Genomic DNA, 17,520 nt, shown 5'->3' with positions numbered 1-17,520 from the left:
GAATTCATATTTCTTTCTTTTCATGAATATTTACAATATTTAGAGGAAGCATCATTTTGCGACCGTAATCGTTCAGCATCGGACTACAATCCAGCTGCACCAAACTTTTCATATTATTGTCACAAGTATAGTATGCAGAATGCCCGTTGCAGAGAGTCTGCTCCGGAACCTCTTCGCAAATGAACATAAATTCGACCCTTCGCTCTATCTTATATTTTCCTTTTAACGTAGAAGACCTAAGTAACAGAATATTCCTCCTTGCAGAGCTTCTTTTCCGACACTCGGACTTTGTTTCAACCCATCTCCCATTTTCAAAATTACAATTTTCCTCGATTAGTATTAATAATAATAATCGTTGGCGCAACAATCCATATTGGATCAGTGCCTTGGGTTAGGGTACTTCATTCAAGACCGTAACGGTACACTAGGAGGCAATGTGGTCAGCATTGCGCTCGCCCGAGATTATTACCCTAATTTGACTCAGGTACTCATTCAAAGCTGAGTCGACTGGTATCCGACGCCAAATCACGATACAAATTCCACTGCTACCAGTGAGATTTGAACCGCGACCTTCCGTATGACAGCCTTGTGCTCTAACCACGCAGCTATCCGGACACCGATTAGTATTCCCGAACCTTATTCAGTATCTCCTTCATTGGAGGCTCGAGAACAAAAACAAAACCTCTCAACTAAATAAAACTCTTTATTTTTCAGCACAATGTTCAAAAATTCTCCCCCGTTCATTGAAGATGTTTATGTCTATTCCTTTTAGTAACGATAATTCTCGTATAGCGGAACAATCTAAAAGTGGAAAGGTGGTTCCATCTTCTCCGCTGCCTTAATGTATTTCTTTTGCAGAATAATGTCATTGACAGAAATGCAAATAATGGAATAGTGGGAATACTGTACCGAATTGTTTCCGTAACTCAACAATCTTTCACCATTAAAGATGATTACGCTTGAAAGAAGTATCTGCAATTATATTCATAAATCTTTTTCACAGTTCAGTACATCACAACTAATTCAACTGACCAAGCAACCTTCACCTAACCAGACATCCCCAAACTCGGTCCCAGCAAGGAAAATATAGACAACTCTGACTAGAAGAACTAGAGTTTATTGACTCGACGGGGAGAATGAAAAGTAATGGTTCAGTCCTCAATCCTCTGTTGAACAAGAAGTTAACGATAAAAGTATCTAGGCTTACATATTAACTACGTATGTCAGCGGGCATGGAAGGCATTGTCGAAAGATGAAAAAAAGAGAAAAACTTTATATAAATTAAAGAGATAGATTATATTATCTAATACTTTTATCATGAACACTAGCTGACCCGGCAGACTTCGAACTGCCTCAATCGATAAATAAAAGAACCAAACTTTTGTATAAAATAATTTTAAAACAAACAAAACGAATCCGTATTAAATAAAAAAGCATGAAATTTTATTATTACTTTCGACACTTCATGTTGCTTAATTACAAAATAGAGCTTTCCTGAGATACTGGCTATTTGTAAGGATTAAATTTGATATTGACAGGCTCACACTGCTATGATACAGTTTGTTAATCAATTTAAAGCTTTCTCATAAACTATATTTTTTGTTTTGTTTTGTGGTGCGTAAATAAACAAAGAAGACGGTTGTCCGACACGCGAATACGCGACGTATAATTGTCCATGCGCGAAACAGGGAAACTCCAAGTTGATTCCGCAAACTTCTAACGACTGTCCTTGCGATTTATTTATGGTCATCGCAAAGGCCAGGCGTAGTGGAAATTGTAAGCGTTTAAAATCGAATGGTAAATCCGTTGGAATCATTGGTATCCGCGGTATCAAGACATCCTCTCCTTTGTATTTTCCTTTTATGATTTTTGCCTCAATGACGTTATTCATCAGCTTTTCCACAACCAGTCTTGTTCCATTGCACAGTCGAGGTTGATTAATGTTACGCAGCACCATGACAACTGACCCTAATTTTAACTGCAAATCGTGAGGTGGTAATCCAGACAATTCCAGTGAATTTAAAAACTCCGTGGGATAGTTTACAACATCATCCTGGTTCATAACGGTGTCGACTGAATTGAAGGAAACCAACTGTCCTGGAAGAAAATTCTGAATGGTCGCATTGAGATCCTCGACATCTTTATTTTTCGCCGCCAATATTGCTCGTTCACCCAGCCAATTATGGTTATTTAACTTTTGTGCTATATCTGGGAAAATACGCTGAATAAGCTCTTCTTTTGAGTCTGTGATGTGACAGAAATCTGTGGGTAACGTGATGAATCCGGTCGAGGTGTCCACTGCAACTTTATTATTTCCAATGTCTAACAACTGCTTTGCAAACACATTCGCAGTATCATCTTGTTCCAAAAATACTCGCATGTTAGTTGTTAATTGGAGTATCTTTACATACTGCCACAAATTCGATTGTTTTAGGCATGCATTTAGTTCATCAGCAACAGTTGATCGGGGAACACCTGGAAGAGTCTGACGAAAATCACCTGACAACAGAATCATGGCCCCACCGAAAATAGTTGGCTTGTCACAAAGATCTTTCAACGTTCTGTCCAGTGCCTCCAGTGACCTCTTATGGGCCATTGTGCATTCATCCCAAACAATCAATTTGCATACCTGTAGGCTCTTGTTTTAGAAAAAAACGTTTATATGGGAAAAAGAAAAGTGCTGTTTTCAGGGATTTACCGGCAATTATTCGAATTTTTCTCACCTTTTAAACCTTCCTTAGACCTCCACGAACATTTCAAAACCAAGATAACATAAATCCGTTCAGCCGTTCTCGAGTCTTAGCGAGACAAACGAACAGCAATTGATTTTTATATATAAGATAAGAAAATGCAGGTACAGCGATGAATAATGATGAGGCAGTCAAGCCCAGGGGCTTCACTCATTGCATTGATGTCCGAGATGGTTTCTCTTCTGCTTGGAGGAGCAGTCCGTATCTACGCTGGACAAGAAGAGCCTCTACATCACATAGTATAGTGGTAAACCAATAAACCAAATACTTGCAGTAGTCAGCCAAATGAAAAATAAGCGCGTTTCCGCGGCGAATTTCGAAATATAGGTCTCGTCAAAATTCACGCGCAATAGTTACGGGGGTAGAAGATCCGCCTCGTAATCTCGTTGCTCTGGGTTTAAATCGCAGTTGTCATGGATATTTGTGTTCGTCTTGTGTTTGTCTCGTTGCTATGAGCTCCGATGGAACTGGTTAAATATGGAGAGGACCAACTACACCAAGCGGTTCATCAACTGTTGCTCAAGGTGTGGGACAGCGCATATATAAAAACAGAAATATCTGGCAGTGCACATTGCTGAGTAAAATTTATAAGATATTCCGCATTATAACCCCATACGCTCAGAACCTCATCGGTCCATACTGGCTCGATGTTAATTATTTCCAGACATTTGCCTGGCATTAGAAATTTTAACTAATTTTCTTTTTACCCAAGTAATCTGGTCCCAAAAAGTTAACTAATTGCTACAAGGTTACGTAGAGCAGTGGTTGAAGAGACAGTCTATGCACAGCTATCACATTGTGAACACCACAACGAGATGCAGGTCACTTGACGCATTTAAATAAACGTTTTAAACTTATATAAAAGGCTTTTCATCTAATTTCAGCTATCACCTCACCAGCTAATTGACAAAATGATGACCCCGAGTTCAAAAGAAAAATTGCCAGAATGCCGAGAACAAGCAACAAGCCTGCAGATGCGAGTATAACTCCCACCGAGGTAAACTGCGCTCCAAAATTTCTTGACTTCAATTCCGAGAAGTCCGAAATTTGGTCCAAATAGTGGAGGCAAGTTTTGTGATGTGTAACAAATAGACCCAGAACAGCAATATTTTCAACTCATTGCAGTGCTACCACCACGGCATATCAACGAAGTCCGCGACATAATTTTAGAGTCGGTGACGGATAACTCTTATAGCCGCTTATGTGAATAATTGATAAAGCGGCAGAGTGTCAATCAGGAAGGAAAAAAGGGCAGAGTATGGAGCGGACATCGATGGGTGACGAGAGACCCTCCCAGTTCCTCCGCTGTCTCCAATATTTCGGCGGTACCGTCATTCCAGTAACGCTAATGCGTAGTCTATGGGTAAGACGCTTACCAACTGCTCTTCAACCGATTATGGCAACAACCAGCGCGTTTATTAATAACATCGATCAGCACGAATTTTCTCACGCGATGGGCAACGACATCGTAACAATACACGCTCCCGAGAGAGATATCTCGAAAGCCAAACTCTCGTTCAACAACCTGCAGTAGCAAACTCAAAGAAATCTAACAGACGAGTTAGATGATTGTTACCAGGCACGACTTCAGTAATTTCCTACACCAGGGCTGAATTATTGTAATTTCCTTGCATTTAATCACTGGCAGGGGAGTGCTTTGGCGGTGTTAATTACTTCCAGACACTTCCCTGTCATTAGAGCTTTTGATTGCCTTTCTTTTCTACCGGAATGATCTACTCCCAAAAAGTTAACTATTATAATTGCTCTAAGGTTACGGTTGCAGAGACAGTCAATGTACAGCTCTCACATTGTGAAAACCACAATGAAAGGTCACATGTCGCACTTAAATACACGTCTTAAACTTATATGAAAGGCTTCTGCTATCAACCTCACCTGGTAATTCCCAAAATACCAAAGGGATTTCACTCCAGGCAAATCAGCAACAGTGATCTGGGAGGCAAACGATGGAAAAACTGTTGGAATATGGCAGCATTTTGCATGCACCATTTTTTCATCGACTAGAATGCCGCCTACGATAGCTAGGGTAAAACTGTACATGGCCATGAGAGATTTCGGTATCCCAACAAAATTGATAAGACTGACTGGTTGACGCTGACCATTGTATGAAACCAAATAAAAGCATATGAATTACTCTCGAAACCATTCAAGATCAACAACGGTCTAAACAAGGAAATGCCCTGTCATGCATCCACTGTAACCTAGCCCGGGAAAAGGTGTTCCGCGATGTTGCTGTAAATTCTGGCAACCTGAGATGTACAATCTGCCTTCACCCAGATCGAGCAGGCGGCGATATATATGGCGGCAACGTCAGCACCGAAAACCAACCAACCAACAACATCAAACCGCACTGGTCAAATAAGAATAATATTTCTGGTCACCTACGATTCCGTAGCCTACAAACGATGAAATTTATCGCCTCGTGGATAAAGTTCGGCTCAACAGGGTCCGGTGGGCGGGTTAGCTAATCCGTATGGGTGAGGGCGATCCAACCCGGAGAAGCTTTAATATCTATGGTAAAACAAGTCAGGAAACCGGAAGCTGGACGCTGCGGGTATGAAAGGCCTTGTGTATTTCTTTTATAAAGACATTTGAGTGTGAATTTGCCTCATTAGTATGCAACACGTAATATATGCATATATTTTGTGAGAATATCCACTTTCAGGTGATATTGACATTCAAAATCTTGAATTTCCAAAGAAATGATAACTTTGACCTATCATAACTGCGATTCCCACCAAACTTGGTAGGATCAAGCTCTATATCATAGCCTGCTTCGCTGCAATTTCGTGGTGCTAGGATGAACTTAAAGGGAGTTATGCAACCAATTACTGAAAATTATAGTAATATACTACTATTAACTTTATTTGAAAGGATATCGGTATTTCGAAGCCTAGGCACCATATAGTAACAGCCTTTCAATTTTTTTCAGATTTTTCGGTTTGACAGTTTCTGAGAATGGCCCTGTTAAATAAATGATCACTTTCGTCCCCTTGAACTCCCCGTCATTCAAACAAATGTCAAAACTAAGACCAGCTTCGGAAAGTACCCCACATGATTTGGTAAAGAAAAATGTACACCCCCCTTTTAAATTTGTAAATGTACACCCTCCTCTTAAATTTGACATAAAAGGATGTATTAACTCACTGTATGCGTGAGAGTTCACAGTTCCCTCCTTTCCACTAAATTTGGGGTCAATCGCTGCGACAAACAGACAGATAGACAGTAAACCGATTTTAATAAGATTTTGTTTTACACAAGACCTTAAAAAGGAGACGGGGCAAACGCTGCCTCAGATGGAGCGATGGCGTAGACCAGAACGCCAAACAGGCACAAAACCAGAATGTCGAAAGTTCCTTACTAAGGCGGGCCTAGACCGGATATCGGTTGTTGCGCCGTTGATGATGGCGATGATTATTTGTTTAGTTTGCCTTATTTTTACTTTTTATCCTTCACACGAAACTAGTGCAATATAAGAAAAATGTCTAGCACTTGAAATGAAGCTTCCATTACAGCTCCTATAGGCGTAAGCGACAACGGCCGCACTTGAGTCAGATTCAACTTCAAATAAATTTTACTAAGACTACAAGATTCTTTCGAAAGCCTGGTATCATTCCATTTTAAAGTCGCACAAATAACCATGAAAAACTGATCAATATAATGAAAATTCAATTTGCAAGGGAATTGAAATCATTTTGAAAATGCGCAGATAAAACCATTTAATGGAAACAAATCTAGGGTAGCTTTTCCACACCATCGAAAATACTTCACTTTCCACCCAGTAAAAAAATGCAAAGGCAAAGTGAAAACGTACCATACAAACTAGTCCGCCAAATGTCCCATAAACCGGTTAGCCCATTCGAAAAATTCTCCGTAATTCAGTTCTTTCTCGACAATGGAGGAATCTATTTACATTTCTTAGTTTTTTTCTTCGCTGTGTCTTTGTCCTTGATCGCATCGCATCCTTGTCGTCACAGTCAACGACATCCCTTCTCTGATGCTAGCAAAAACACAAACAGATGAAAAAATCTAGCATAAGTAATAGATTTTGAAAGTCATTCACTCCTCAGGGCGATCCGTTACTCATTCGCCCGAATCTATCGCATCATTTGCAAGAAGTCTATTCACCCACTTAAAATTCTCCGGAAAAATTCTGCCACATAGAAGAGTCCTTGGTGAAATAGATTTTCTTGGAAGCAAATGGCCGCTGGGACTCGGGTACGATTTTTCTATCCCTTGCAAACATCAAGTTTAAATGAACTGTGTTTAAAAACATTTAGCTTTGCGAAAATTATTTCTCAGCAAAGCATTTCGCAGGGAATAGCCCATTTGTTCCTTGAAAATTAGGATCTCAGTGACAACTGCAAAAGTTCAACTACATTAGACCGTCCAGACGTGCTTTCTCCATTATGAGTAAAGTTTTGGAACTCGCAGCTTTGTTCTGAACAAACATTTATACCCAAGTCTGGACTAAGTTAAATTGCGCCCATTAGATTTCCTTTGTATCCGAATCGAGCTCTAACCCACTACACCCCGGATTTCCGCAGCATCTTGTAGGTCTACAACCTCCAAATGCAGACAAACTTCAGCGCCTATCTCGACCGCAGATGATTTATTTAGAAGTAGCTTTTTTTCAATCTGTAATTTTCTCATCCTTTTGAGTTCTCCCTGACATTTATTATGATTTCTGCCTAATCGGTTGTTTGATGTCCGTTGTAGGCATAAATTCAAACAAAATTAAGGCTATCATTGCCGGCATTGACGCAGCATTCTCGAACGTCATCAAGGAAAGTGTTGCGTATTTAAAGGATGAATCGCCCATTATCCAGATTTTCGTGCTACGCCGAAATGTAGTTGCTCATCAATCATCCCTTTCTTCGTTTCATCGATAGAGGGTTAATGTATGGAAATGACATGGGGATGTTTGAGACACTTGATATTTATCGGAGCGAAAATATGAAAAGGAGGCTTCCGAGTGAAATCTCCCGAAGAAGATTGCGTCAAGGATCAAGCCGAGTGAATAAGCGTCTGATATGATAGTAATTCCCAAGGTTCAAGAATCGAATGAGGCTGATGTTCTTTGCCGGAACGATTAAGACACGGATGGAATGGTTATGCGATAGGCTCACGGTTCGCAATGAAGTTTTAATGAACCGATATCTGTGGGAGTCTTTGCGTTGACTAATTATCTGTCTAATATTAAGAGCAACAAGGGATGAGATTGATTTGATTCTGGTAATTAATCTTATGACTATCCTTTTTGAATGTTTACAAAGATTAATTAATTGAAGAACTTTTCATATTTGTTTGGCGTTGATGCAAATTCTTTTCTGAAGTGAAATTGAGTTGAATTCCTCTAGTCTTCTAACTGCTGGTAAAAAGTACATGTATCTTTATCAAGAAAAGGAAATACAGCAAACTTCAAGGAACCAAAACCAAAAGGGTCCAAAAATCTTCAAAACATAATGACCATCAGAAAATTACTGCGTAGATGCTGGGTGGGATGACTGGTTGGCATATTGACTCCACCTAGTGAAATCGGGAAAACAACAAAAGATTAACCTCAAACAACCATTACATTGGTATTGCACATGTCAGTATCGAAGAAAGCTTTATAATTTCTTTCGGGCAAAGCAGTCGGAAACGGATAGGCGAATGTTTAATCACTGGTCTTCTAAGCTGCCGACTAAGGTATTTAACTATGCGAGTGTAGCTAGATATATTGACCTGAAAGGGGATCTGACCACTCTTGCTAAGTTTACTTAACCGTTTCAATTTATAATACTACATATAATCGAATGACTCAAACATATTCCGGAACATATATAGTCGCATTTTGAGGTGTATGACCTTAGTAGAACAAAAATCACCGCTGCGCACGATGGCTGCCGACTTCTACCTGTTTTCTTTCTGCGATAACGTTGCTCAAGGCTTTCCGAGAAAAGTACTCTACCACCCTCCTTTCACGACTGTTCTATGACTTGCGACAGCTCGAACTGACACAAGTTAACAAATAGTGTGGATAGTGCTCGACGCATTAGAAAGAGTGAATTCGGAATAAGTCCAAAATTTGGCCCATAACTGGTGCTTCCTTTATTTCGAGCAGATAATATAATGGCTTGTATTTGAGGACAGATTTGCAGAAGGAATGTCTTTGGAGTTTTTAAAATTTCTTCGGTAATATAAACCCTAAAACATGGACAATCTCCTCTACCCTCTCCAATTTCCCACATTTTTCATGTGTTGCCACACATAACTACAATTGAGGAGCTGTCTCGATTGTCTAGAAGTCGGACCTTTTCTTCTCACATTGCAAGGAAACTCCAAACAGCAGATTCCTCAGCTGACTCAAAACGGCAGAACCAAAAACGAAAGAAACAACATCAAATGAGAACAATAAAAATAGACAAATATAACCTTATAACCTTGGAAGCGTTGGGGGTAGAGCAGTAAACAGCAGGATAGACTGATGTGGAATACAGCTTTCTATGAGCCAACCTATCTCTCTCCGGGGTTAATATGTGGCTCTCCGGGAGCCAATTGGACAGTTTGCATTTGGGGTTAACTGACTAGTGAGTAAAGCTGACCTTACCGTGCTACGGGGGCTATGTCCGGGCGGACTACCTAACTCCCATATTCGTAGGAAGTATATGAGTATTACAGTAAAAAAAATTCAATCAAAAAATTTTACTGTAAAAAGTAAAACAAAAAAAAAAACAATAAGCATTTGGGACCCTGCACCCTACACAAAGTCTTTCTCCGCCTCTCCAAATAATTTCCGTAACACTGAGAGCAGTAAGACCTGAAACCAAAACAGACCCAAGCCTTCAGCATTGGAACCAAGAAAGCGGGTAGTAGTGGAAATCAGCCCGCAAGAGGGGAATGCCCTCAAGAAACCTGAAGCCGAACCCAAGAGGAGGAAATCCTGGGAAAATCAGGAGTGAAGGAAGGAGTCAGGATATCCGCTGTTAGCTATGATAATGCAAGAAAGGGGATTCGAGTGGCCATACTGCCGAAGATATTTCCGAAGCAAATTCTCACTCGTGAGGAACAGGAAATAATTAAGGACCTAATTGTCATGGAGAAGTGTGAGGCATGGGATAAGAAGTTCGCCTTCCCCGGTCTACGTTCTCGACCAGGTCTTAGACTGCGCGATGGAGGGCACGGCGGGCTGCTATAGGACTATAGTCCCAAGATTGCCAAGATGGAAAGGAACGGAACTGTAGACATGTGCATGTGGTGACATTCCAGAGTCATACATGGTGACGGTCTAGTCCCAAAAGCTGCAGTAATTGAGACAGGAAGCTTCTGTACCTCCTTATCACTCAAAATATGAATCTCAACACACGATTATGGAGTTTTTAAAAACAAGGAGGAGGCCAAAGGAAAACTCCTCACGATCGGCGTAGATGGTTAATCCTTGGAGGCATTAAACATCGTAACTGCCTCATCACTGACACATTTGGTAGCGCACTTGTGCACGTGCACAGGGGAAACCAAGGAAGGATAATACCTAAGGAATGCGGAGAACTTAGAGGATGAAAGGATAGAAATGAACAGGGAAGTGCGCTTACTGTGCACAGAAGAAGAAGAACGACCCAAACTTCAACCTTCTCGGGCTCAGGTAGGATACCGAAACACAAGGAAGTGCAATATCGGAGGAGGAGTATGATGCTCCGACATTAGAGAAAAGCTCCAAGCACCAATGAAGCCAACCGCCAGCAATAAAATAGCCCAAGCAAACCTCCACCATGCAAAAACTGCATCTGCAGTAATTGCACAGGCAAGTTCCAAGGGTAACATTGGAATAGTATTGGCTTAAAAACCCGCGGCGTCCCGGATTCGCAGTCTGCAAAGAAGAACCAACTAGGTAAGTTGGAATCCCTCTTATGAAAAATCAAGAGCTTGCATCATTCTCAAATGAAAAATAAAATATATGTCTTTCAGAATTTCTGATGACCTCGTGCCTGCCCGAGTTTTACTGGAAGCCGGGCAGTCGTAGCATCAGGATATCTCCTGCGATATAACACCCGGCTACTACCAGAATTACGTTAGACTGGAGAAGTTCTCGGTTGCGATGCAAACGCCGACTACGACACCTGGAAAAGCAGAGGCAACAATTGAAGAGGCTAATACCTTCATGAATTCATCCTTAGTAATAAGTCAGAAATACACAACGTGGCGAACACGGCAACATTCTTGATCAGCACCAGGCAAAAAGTCCTAGACATAGCTCTAGGGAGCTCTCTATATCGGCTCAAAGAATAATCAGATTCGACATTCAGTTTTGAGCAATTGGAAGTAGACAAGAAAATAAAGAATCACAGGAAAGCAAACTGGGACTCCTCCATAAGACACTTGTGGAACAACATCCACAAACAAGCGGTGACATCAGGTGCAAAACAGAACTAGAAAAGTGGTGGGGGAACTCTTAACATAATCGCCATTGACGCATATAAGACCAGCTTTCTGGCCAAGATAGTGAAGCCTTCCAGGGATGTACTCTGGTAGAACAGGAACCAGGACGAGAACGGAGGCGCGAGAACACTTCAATTGGGCGAACCAAGCCGAGGACTGGCAAAGATACAAAATTGTGTTGACATCGTATCGCAACGCCATCAGAGAAGTAAATCGAAATAGCTTGAAGGAATTCTGTGAAGGAATAAAACAGACCACAGTAGCTTCCTGGTTATACAAAGCTATAGACAAAGACAAGGTAACATCCTTCGTCTGTTTGAAGAAAGAAGATGGGACATTTACCGAGAATTAGAAGGGCAGGTTACGTCTCTTTTTAAGAACTCATTTCCCAGCGGAAGGCAACAGGATTCTGCCTCACCACACAACAGCTGACGGAAGGGGGAAATAGTGATACCTACAGTAAGATCGGCAGTGGCAACTAAAATAACCCCGAGTAGCTCCGATTCTCCCAGCACTCTAGAGAGGCATAGAAATCATCACCCCTAAGATCGGCAGTGGCCACTAAAATAACCCCGAGTAGCTCCGATTCTCCCAGCACTCTAGAGAGGCATAGAAATCATCACCCCTAAGAGTGGAAAGGGGCCACGTAACCTTCAGATATAAACTAAAAGCATGGATCCGAGTAAGAGTAATCTTTATTCCGAAAGGATGCTTTTCACCCTAAATCTTTCAGACCAAACTGGCTGACATCGTTCATACTTAACAAGGTGGAGAAGGTCATGGAAAACTATATCAGAAGTAACATTCTATTGCACGATCCCCTACATATCGGGTTTTTGCATATAAAATGGCCGATTTGGCAATCAAGTGAAACTAGTTGCGATTTTGCTGTATCAAACCACCACCAGTTGGCGCTGTTGGTGTCATAATGAATGATACATAGATAATGAAGTATAGATAGTTTTGACCATCGTTGTGATAACACTGAATAAAACGGAAAAAAGGATGGAAAAGAGCCAAGAACGTATACTTGTTCTGTATGAGTTCAAATTCGGTCATAAAGCAGCGGACGCGACCAAGAACATTAACAGCGCATTTGGAGCTAATACGGTAAGCGAACGAACGACACGCGGTCGTTCGAAAAATTCCGGCGACGCAAACGGCGTAAAGCCACGTGGACATCCAGGACCATCGATTGATAACGACGAGCTGCATTTGCTAGTCGACAGTCTGTGAGAGACATTGCACAGAAACTGGGCGTACACTATTCGACAGTTTTCCGGCACTTGCAACAACTTGGAAAGGTGAAAAAGCGCGACAAATGGGTTTCGCAAGCCCTTACGGAGCAAAACATGGCGCTTCGAATGGAAATTTGCAGTTCTTTACTCTCCCGCAACAGAAGCGATCCCTTTTTGCACAGAATAGTGACATATGATGAAAAGTGTATATTTTATGACAATCGTCGCCGATCCGCAAAATGGCTAGATGCCACCGAAACATGTGCCGAAACCGAGCCTCCATCCGGAGAAGGTAATGGTGACTGTTTGGTGGTCTACAGCTGGAGTTATCCACTAATCTTTCTTGACACCTGGAGAAATGATAAATGCACAGAAATACTGTGCCAAACTCCTCACCGGAAATGCACCAGAAATTGAGTATTCAACGACCATGATTAGTCAACAGAGATGATGTGATACTCCTTCACCGGACCTTTTGCCAACCGACTATCACTTTTTTAAGCATTTGGATCATTTTTTGGCGGAATAACAGTTGAGGAATGAAGAGGTCATCAAAATTGCCTTCGTCGAGTTTATCAACCCCTGAGAATTGGACTTTTACGAGACTGGCATACATGCTCTTATACCTCGCTGGGAGAAGTGCTCTGAATCGACTGGCACCTATTTTGATTAATTAAATAAAGTTTTGTACACTTTACAGTCGTTTCAAATTTTAGTACCAAATCGGCCATTTCATGTGCAACAACCTAATACTTACCGAAGAGGACGGTTCACCGAAACTGTCCTGTATTAGCTGGCGGATGTAATGTAAGTTATTGCTAGATATTATAGAAACAGAAGAAGCCCGAAGACGCACACAGTACGCCTTTGGGCATCAAACAAGGTCTTAATGACACCACACGATAGAAGATGTCCTGATCCGCAAGGGAGTGGGAAACACCCTCGCCTTCTGGACGGGCAGTGTGGGAAATAGTAGGCAAATCGAAGTACTGCCAGTGCAATTTTTTTGCCATGAATTCTACCCAAGGTTCTCCACAGGGTGGGGTACTTCCACCGCTTATTTGGAGTATGGTAGCTGATGAACTCCTAGGACAGGTAGCAAACACTGGAATACAGGCTACGCTGATGGCATTGATTTAGTCTGTGGGGACAAATATCAGAATACCTTAAGTGACAGAATCCAAACCGGATTGCGAATCATTAATAACTGGTACAGGAAGGCCATTTACCAGGAAATGCAGGGTTGATCTCCTGGGAGCCAGTAGATTACATGGCATAGAGGTGAAACGAGCAACAAAGATCAAATATTTGGGAATCACACTAGACCAAAAAACTACTCTGGAAGACACTTATTGAAAACGTGTGTCGAAAAGCCATAAGGGCTCTGATGACTTGCAGGTCCATTGCAGGGAAAAAATTGGAATGCACCTCGAAAGTACTGACAGAATGGAACTCGACAGAACAGCCAGGCAGTTACACAAACTTCAAAGATTGCTTGCATGGGTGTCAGTGGGGTAATGAGAACATGCTCAACCGTATCCCCAGAGGTCCTTGTGGGATTTACTCTGCTCCATCAGCACGAGGGCAATGTTGAGAATGTCCGGGAGTTCCAGCGACGCCTTAATCGAAGGAAGGAAGGCACCTGGGTCATTCGTCCAAGATAAACTTACTTATATACAAGCATATTCCAGGTGGAAATATACGATATGGATAGATGTGCCTCACTCAACCTAGAAAGGAATTGTAGGGGGAGAAGCAAGCAGCTATTAAGGCACTCAGGTCCAACCAGGTGAATTCCAAACTGCTATGGGAATGCCTATCTTTTCAGTAGTGGAACAGTCCAAGGCGCTCAAGAGGGAATACGAACTCAAGCGCTCCAACGGTTGTTCAACCTCGACAAAAAGGGCTTCCGGATCATACTCAATGGTCACTGCAGAATAAACTATCGCTTGGGGAAACTAGGAATATCTACGGACACTCTCTGTAAATTCTATGAGGAGCCTGCAAACATTTTCTGGGGCAGTGTCGGTCCAGTAAAGGGACACAATAGTTCTTTTAGGACGTAGTTCGACGTCCTTCGACAATATTATTATTGGAATCGTTGGGTGAAAACAACCGAACCTATTTCAGCGCCTACTGGAAAAGTTTCACCACATCGTCAAAGTTCTCACTTACAACCGAGATGCTTGACTTTGAAATGACGATGTTTAAATGAAGGTACTTGAAAAGGAACGCCTCTACCACCAGTTTCTCGATGATAAATCGCTGGCCAATTCGCAAATTGACAAGAATACCAACCTGGAAGCAAGGAAACCAATCGCTATTACCCGAGCAGTCCATTAACATACACCGAGAGAGATCTGTACGGACATGTTAAAAGCCGACAACAACGCACACAGCATATCGAACACTTCTGTTGCGTCAATAACAAGAACGATACTTTTTTTACTGATCGACGAGGCGCGACGGAGAGATGGTGAGAATATTTCGAGCAGATTTCAACGGAAGAATTTGTTCATCTTCCACTTATACAAGCGTTGCCGACATTTGGAATAATTGCACCTGTCAGCGCCATTGAATTTTAGTCGAGGAAACAATAAAACGAATGAAATCAGAGAAAGCAACAGTCAGGTCTTGTTGCTTGACATCACATCTGAGGTCTGGTAAACGAAGAGCTAGGATAAAACAACGTGGCTCAGTGAATTCCAATGGAGTTATTCGGGAAGGTAGAACACCATTTGGCTGGCAAGAAAGTACCATAATTTCAATATGGAAAACAAGTCTGGAAACCGGAAGTCGGACGCTTCAGGTGCGAAAGGTTTTGTGTATTTCTTAGTACGTAGCACGTAATATACGCATATATTATGTGAGAGTATCCACTTTCGGGTGATATTGACATTCATAGTCTTCAATTTTCAAAGAAGCAACAACTTTGACGTACTATAACTTTGTTAGTTATAGTGCGATTTCCACCAAACCTGGTAAGAACATGCCCTACATTATAGCCTATATCACTCCTAGGATGAATTTAAGGGGGGTTTTGCAGCGAATTACTAAAAATTATATCATTATACTATTATTAATTATATTTAAACAGATATCCGTATGGAAGGTATTTCGGAGCACGGGCGCCATATAGTGGTAGCCTCTTGATTTTTAAGATTTTTCGGTTGAGTAGTTTCTGAGAATGGCCCCCTTAAAGAAATGATCACTTTCAACCTCCGCACTCCCCACCTTTCCAGCAAATGTCAAAACTAACACCGAATTTGAAAAGTACTGACCGAGACCTTTAATTTGATACCCCGCATGATTATATTTGGTGAAAAAAAAATTTATCTCCCCCCCCTTAAATTCGACGTAACAGGATGTAACTCACTGTATGCGTGAGCGGTCACAGTTCCCATCTTTCTACCAAATTTGATGCCAATGGCTATAACCGTCTCCGAGAAAAATGCGTGTGACGGACGAACAGACAGACAGTAAGGTAGTCCAACAGAATGCTCACATTACCATCTGATCCGGTTCCTGTCCCATACCATGACGATTTTTGAACGCATTCTTGACAATCTTATTAGCAAAATTGCCATGAGGGAAACGCCACCTGACCTCCCCCACTCCTCTTTGCCTTTGTTATTGACACTGTCGCACGGGATATCGAACGCCCAGCACCCTATATACTGCTTTATGCAGACGATGTTTTCCTAGCATCTAGTAGGAAAAGTGATTTTAGCAAATGGTTTTAAAGGAATGCGTCAGCTTCGAATGCATATGCTTGCCGCACAAGGCTACTGTGTGATATGTGTTGATTCGCGCGGATGTATATTGAGAAGTTTCATCGCAACTAATTAACTCGTTAGTTAAAGGGAACAAACCGTATCAACTTCAAATCTATCCCAACGAACGTCACTCATTAAGAAATTTGGATGCTAGCCGACATTATGAAACGAAAGTTCTTTAATTTTTACAAAATAATTTATGAGTTTAATATATTTATTTTAGACCAGAATAGTAACGAACAAGTTAAATTCAAATAATATCAAAATCAATAACTCAATATTCGGAAGAAAACATAATAAAGCTAATTTTTATTATAAATTTAAGAGGAAAACGCTTAAACTTTATTCAGTCACGAGCGATGTGACGTTACGTGTGTCTCGCGCCGCGGTTGGATACAGAAGAGACCGAGTTATTTCCATGCGGTCCTTACTGTCCCAACCAACGGCATTTTTTTACCGCTGGTTCTCCACTCCCCTGGTGCGTTCAGAAAACGAGTGAGTGGAGAGTTTCGGAGTTCAGCGCCATCTACCCGTCCGCATCCGCAACATCCGAAATAAATTTCGAATGCTGCAGATCCTGCCGCGCCACATGATCTCGAGCAATTTGTTCAAAAATGAAATGATCGCCTTTCTTTCGACCGATCTCAATGAAGCAGGCACTATAACTGTCAGTGGCAGTAAACTGTCCAGAAGTGAGCGATTTAAATATCTCGGGTCATGCTATCAGCCAATTGCGTCATGAAATTGCTTCACGCATTAGCGGAACCTGGATGAAATAAAATTCCGCAACTGGTGTTCTTTATGATCGACGCATCAAATCTAAAATTTACCGCAATGTCGTCCGGCCTGCCACCCTCTATGGTTGGAGTGTTGGTCAACTATGAAAAACAATGAATGGCATCTTGCAGTAATGGAGATGAAGATGTTGCGTTCGACTAGTGGCGTGACACACCTTGATCACATCCGAAATGAGGATAACCACGATTGATATGAGGCTGCATCCATCGTGGAAAAATTCCCAAAGAGGCATCTTCGATTTGCGCTAACAAGAATTAACTCACTAAGGTCGGCGACCAAGAGACCGGCCGAAAGAATGATGGTTTGATACATTGGATGAGGATTTGAAAGCTTCGCCGCAAGAGAAAAATTCCCCGAAGAATTCTTTGGATGATTCCGTAGTCTATATAACGATGCAATTTATGAACAATACTGCCACCGTCTGGTTATGGATGAAACCCGGTTGAATAAGTCGCGGTGGAAGAGTCATTTGATTTGTATAAGGGAGGATGATCCGAAGTAAATTTGGCAAACTCTGCCTCA

At 41.6% G+C, this 17,520-nt stretch overlaps 1 protein-coding gene across 4 annotated transcripts in view; it reads right to left on the bottom strand.

Moving 5' to 3' along the window:
• Nucleotides 1-17,520, bottom strand: part of LOC119651235 (leucine-rich repeat-containing G-protein coupled receptor 5) — a 232,812-nt gene that overhangs the window by 143,386 nt on the left and 71,906 nt on the right. The window lies entirely within an intron of this gene.

The sequence above is a fragment of the Hermetia illucens genome, chromosome 3 (genome assembly GCF_905115235.1).
Source record: "Hermetia illucens chromosome 3, iHerIll2.2.curated.20191125, whole genome shotgun sequence".
Taxonomy (NCBI): Eukaryota; Metazoa; Arthropoda; class Insecta; order Diptera; family Stratiomyidae; genus Hermetia; species Hermetia illucens.
The sequence above is the reverse complement of the archived record's forward strand: the minus strand, read 5'-3'. Positions and strand labels throughout refer to the sequence as shown.